The sequence below is a fragment of the Pongo pygmaeus genome, chromosome 1, assembly GCF_028885625.2.
Source record: "Pongo pygmaeus isolate AG05252 chromosome 1, NHGRI_mPonPyg2-v2.0_pri, whole genome shotgun sequence".
Lineage (NCBI taxonomy): Eukaryota > Metazoa > Chordata > Mammalia > Primates > Hominidae > Pongo > Pongo pygmaeus.
Window position 1 is genome coordinate 13100796 of NC_072373.2, and position 5605 is coordinate 13106400.

Here is a 5605-nt window from a genome sequence, read left to right on the forward strand (position 1 = left end):
GTTCTAGAATAATATCACTGCCCCTACCACTGGCTCTGATACTAGTAGTTTGCCCCACAGAAAATACTAATGCTGGACACTGGAAATTGCCTGTATCAGTTAGGCAAGAAGAAAGTTGCAAGTAACAGAAAATCTGGCTAATAATAGATTAATAGTAAATGTTTGTCTTTCTTACATATCTAGATGTCAGTTGTTGCAAGCATTGATTCAACCATTTAAAAAATCTGTCAGGGATCTTGGCTCTATCTATCTTTCTTCTCTATCATCCTTAGCATATTTGCTTTAATCTTCAGAGTTGTCCTCTCATGGTTGCAAGATGGCTGCTCTAGCTCCAGCCATCACATTTGCATTCAAGGCAGAAATTGGAAGAAGACAGAAAGAATGACTCCTATATCAGGAGGACAAGGTTTTACCAGAAAATCCCAAGTCAGGCCTCCACCTATATCTTTCTGGCCAGAAGTGTGCCATAAGCCATCTAGAGCTATAGGGGAAGCACTCATTTGGCACATCCAGCCTCTATAGTAGGGACAGGCAAAGGGAAGAGGTTACAAAGGGTTTTGGATAAATGAATCCGTCTCTAGAGTAGATTATGCAGTCCATGCTTCCTTAAGTCACACACTTCCAATCAAAGTCTGGAGCAGGGGCATTTGATTAGCATAGCCTAGACCATGTGCTCTCGTCTTAGTAGCAAGGGTGGCTGGGAGCATGACTCCCTGGCATCTGCTGCTTCTATGGTGGAAGCTTCCACTTCATTCCCTTCAAGTAGGGAATTTCCCAGGTGGAGAAAGGGAGTGCCCGTGCTGGAAGTCCAGATGAGGACAAATACCTTTCCATACTGTTACAGATCTTCCCAGATTATTTTATGCGTGTTGTTAAAAGTTGAAAATTGTTTGGGTGTGGTGGCTCATGCCTGTAATCCCAGCACTTTGGAGGCCAAGACGGGTGAATCACCAGAGGTCCAGAGTTCGAGACCAGTCTGGCCAACATGGTGAAACCCTGCCTTTACAAAAATACAAAAATTAGCTGGGCATGATGGCGGGTGCCTGTAATCCTAGCTACTCGGGAGGCTGAGGCAGGAGAATCACTTGAACCCTGGAGGTGGAGGTTGCAATGAGCCGAGATCGCACCATCACATTTCAGCCCGGGTGACTGAGCGAGACTCCATCTCAAAAAAAAGTTGAAAATTCACATTTTGGAAAATGTACATCACATTTGCATGAGATTATCTTTTTTATTATCTGCCCTCAGGAATTCTTTTCTATTTCCTTTTAAATATTTAGGGAGTGAAAAGAAGGCAAGCTAAAGACGGAATTCCTGTTCTGCAACTTGGCTGGTCTCTGAGATCAGGCTACCAACAGGCATCTCTTGCAGCTCCAGACCTCCTACCCTGCCTCTATACTGCTCAGGAATCCAGGAACCCCCAGTGTGAAGCTCCTCCAAGTCTGCTGACAGCAGCACGCAGGATACTCCTCCCAGAGTTTATTATAGAGAATCCCACTGGGGCTACCTGCTTGAATTAAGATCTGATTTGTATGTTATGACTGGAGGGATGAAAACAGTCTAACACAGATTTATGGTGATAGTTGCACGGCTTGGTGAATTTACTAAAAGTCGATGACTTGTGTACTTGAAATGAGCGAACAGACCCCTCCCATACTTCCTGCCCAATAAAACATATCTGTTTGTGTTCTGCTTCAGAGGACTAGAATTTCCAAGGTGGCGAGTAGCTTGTTTCGACAACCAAATCCGTGCTAGTATTTCCCTGGGAAGGAACACTTTGTACCATTTGGTTCTGCTGATTCCAGCTATAGAAATAAATTATCATTAGGAACCATATAACCAGTCATAGCCTGCTCAATCTAGAATATTAATAGAGGCCCCTAGAAAAACAACACTAGCCAGAAGGAATGTCAGTCAGCTAAGGAGTGCAGGCCCCTTAAAAAATGGAAACCTTGACCTAATAACAGAGAATCCCATCATCAGGCTGGACTTATTTATATTCATAGTTGTATATTGTTAGAGGAAACTACCTCAGCAGTTACAGTAGAATTCTAAAAATTCAAGCTTTGAAAACTTAGTGTCATGTGGCTCTTAGTCTCTGAATTCTGCCCATAAAAGACTTTTTGTTTGCTCTAGGCAATGACAAGTCCTGCTTCACCAAACCTAAAGTGATAGAAACACACAGTTATCTCTTCACTTCCAAGATCAGCACATATTAGGTGTTGGATTCATAATTGAATGAACAACTGATTCACTGGCTGGAGTTTTTGTTCTTAGCCACTCAGGACAAAGTCTACATTTTTTGTGAGTTTTTTGGTTTAAGTCACAATCTTAAAATTTGAATGCTAAGAGTTTCAAAGGTTTTAGGAATGCTGAGATTCAAGGAGTCGGTAAGATAGCATAAGTGATAAGTAGGGTTTTACAAGCTAAGATTATTCTTGTGTAAAAGCCAGGAGTGTTTTGAAAGTTCCCTTTTTAACTAACAAATTGTACTTTTTGTAAGATATACATGAATTTTATGCCTATTTTTTGCTCTCATGTTTGTAATTCCTAAATTGAAAGATCATTAAGCATATCAGATTTTTAAAAAACGTTTCAAATCAAAGTTGACTCATTTCAAAGTATATAAGTCAGTGATTTTCAGTAACTTCACCAAGTTGTGCAACTATCACCATAAATCTGTCTTAGACTGTTTTCATCCCTCCAGTCAAAAGACAAAAATCAGATTTTAATTCAAGCAGGTAGTTCCAGTGGGATTCTTTATAATAAACTCCAAATCTAGGACAATCCTTAACTAGTACCTAAGCAAACAGGCAGATGGTGTAGCCCTCCTAGAGTTGTTCAGAAATGCTCTCTTAATGATTCAATAATTTCATTAAAACTTTGGTATTAAGTGGATCTGTGATAAAAAAGGAAATTTAGTCTAAAAGGTCAAGAACATAGACTATTTCCTATTCGCCTGAATATAGAATGAAATTGTTACTATAAATGAATCCTAAGAAGCATGTTAACATACCCTTAGCCGGGCGTGGTGGCTCACGCCTGTAATCCCAGCACTTTGGGAGGCCGAGATGGGTGGATCACGAGGTCATGAGTTTGAGAACAGCCTGGCCAAAATGGTGAAACTCCCTCTCTACTAAAAATACAAAAATTAGCCAGGCGTGGTGGTGTGCACCTGTAATCCCAGCTACTCAGGAGGCTGAGGCAGGAGAATCACTTGAACTCGGGAGGCGGATGTTGCAGTGAGCTGAGATTGAGCCATTGCACTCCAGCCTGGGTGACACAGCAAGACTCTGTTCCCCCTACCCCACCCCCCAAAAAAAAACATCATTCCCTGCTCCAGGAAAGTCATAGTGAGTGGTTTGCTCAAGTTTCAGAGGGGAAAATTAGATCCAGTTCTTACCAGGAGTTCTTGCAAAAGCATTTAAGCTGCCTGATAACAGTCAATGTTCTTCCTAATAGGTTCCCATTTTCATCTCCAGAAAAGGCAGTGTTTCAAGGAGCTCATGCAGAAAGAGGTGGCTGGTTGTACCCACAGAACTTCATTACATCAAAGGGACTGAGAACTGACCAGATCTTGCTTTCAGGAGTATAAGATTCACGCACTGCAGGGAAAATTAGCTATTATGGGTTTCCCGGGGCACACAACATGTATAGCTATTGATAGTGGTTGAAATCTCCAGGCTTCGGTGAACTATGCAAGAAAGGCTTTACCTATGGCCCCATAGCAGGGCAAAAGGAATGAAAGTGAGGGACACGTTGAAAGTAGTGCTGAGAAAGCAGTTCCAGAGGCTGGGCCAGATCCAGTTTTTGTGGGACCTGCAACCTTCTTCAATACTGGAGATCGTCTTTAAGGAAAGAAAAAATAAAATTACATATACAAAATTTAATACTAAAGTGAATATTTATTTAGAACAAGAAATTTATTTGGAACAAATTACAAAGTTTCAGACGCAGACCAATACTACAAATATCACTAAACTCAGAAAAATAATGCAATGTTTTTGCTTAGTAATTGCCCCAGATTCCTCTGCATTTTTTTTTTGGCTGTATACCCCTCTTAATACAAGAATGATTCTGCACACCTATAGTCCTAGCTACCTGGGAGGCTGAGGTTGGAGGATCACTCCAGCCCATGAGTTCGAGGCCATAGTGAGCTATAATCATGCCACAGCACTCCAGCCTGGGCAAACAAATGAGACCCTGTCTCTAAAAATAAAAATAAAAAATAAAACAAATGACAACAAAAAGAATAACTCTGCAATAATATCTTTCTGTAGAGGGAATAGGAAGATAATTCTTTCCTCTTGCACAATTGATCACACCTTGTTTTTGTTATTAAAGCTCGGGAGAGTTTGTTTCAGTTTTGCAACTTGTTGTTAGCCTTGTAGATTCTTATGGTTGTTTTCAAGCTTGAGGACATTGTGATGAATGAAATTTTCTTTCATTTATGGTTCATAAGCTTTCAGAACATTTCAAGTTTTCTTGTGCAGCAACTAATCTTAAATAGTCTTTGGGTTGACGCTCATTACCCGGTTTATGGTGGTGTCCGTGTCCCGGCATAGTATGAGTTTTAAGTAATCTTCATATTTCAGGCACAGCCTGCAGAAAGGGAAAACAAAGGCTACCCCATAAAGAATGCAGGCCAGCACTTGGGGCCCAAGGAACTAGGCCACACCCAGAGCACCATTTGCATTTTTCCTCTGCACGGCAGAGCACAGTGACTGCTTTGTGCTTAGAGAGGGAAGAAAGACCTCTGTGCCCACAGCACAAGTGAAGGCCTTCTTGGGACAAGAGCCATCCTGTGTCTTCTCATCTGGACACTAGGGGACAAAGGGAGAGAAAGGAGGCAGGAAGGCAAGCCAGGGGGCCCTGCTAGTGGGAGCTTTCTGAGCTCTGGGAGAACCAGGACTTGGCTGGTAGGATTTGGCCAGCAGAGGCCCCGCTTCAGACAGATGCCCTGGGAATAGACAGACCCTGCTAGAGTAGACAGAGGGCTTAAACTTGGTCCAAGAGCACCTAGAGGCAGATTCTTAACAAAGTGCTTCTTAGTTGTGCTCTCAATGTGGGAAAACAGCAGGGATTGCAATTTCAAAAGGAATAATGCTGGATCTCATACTGGGAAATCAGCCAAAAGGAATCAGCAGAACAGGGTAGGGGAAAGCCTGGGTCTTGCAGGGCTTTTCCCAGGAGAACTGGAATTATAGGTGCTCGGAAGCAATTTGGAGAGTCAGTGGATGGGTGAGTGGCTGCTCTGCTCTGCACACGATCACAGCACAAAGCCCCACTGTGGCTGCAGCAGCCATGGCCTGACTCACATATGCTGCCTCAGCACGTTCTGGGCCGTGGGAATATTGCCAGCCTTCTGCTTTGACAACCTCCACAACCAAGCCTCAGGGCGATCATCTATGGCAGTCTGAGGACAGCCCACCACCAGGTTATAGTAGCAGCCTGCACAGTCCCCTGTCAGCGAGCTGGGTGAGTTTCTGGAGCGGGCTGGGGCCCCAGAGAAGGAGGCAGGCCACTGGCAGGTGGATGCCAGCTACTGAGGTGAGAAATGGGTCGCTCTGAGCTTTGCTGGGATGCACAAGTGCTGTGCTTCACT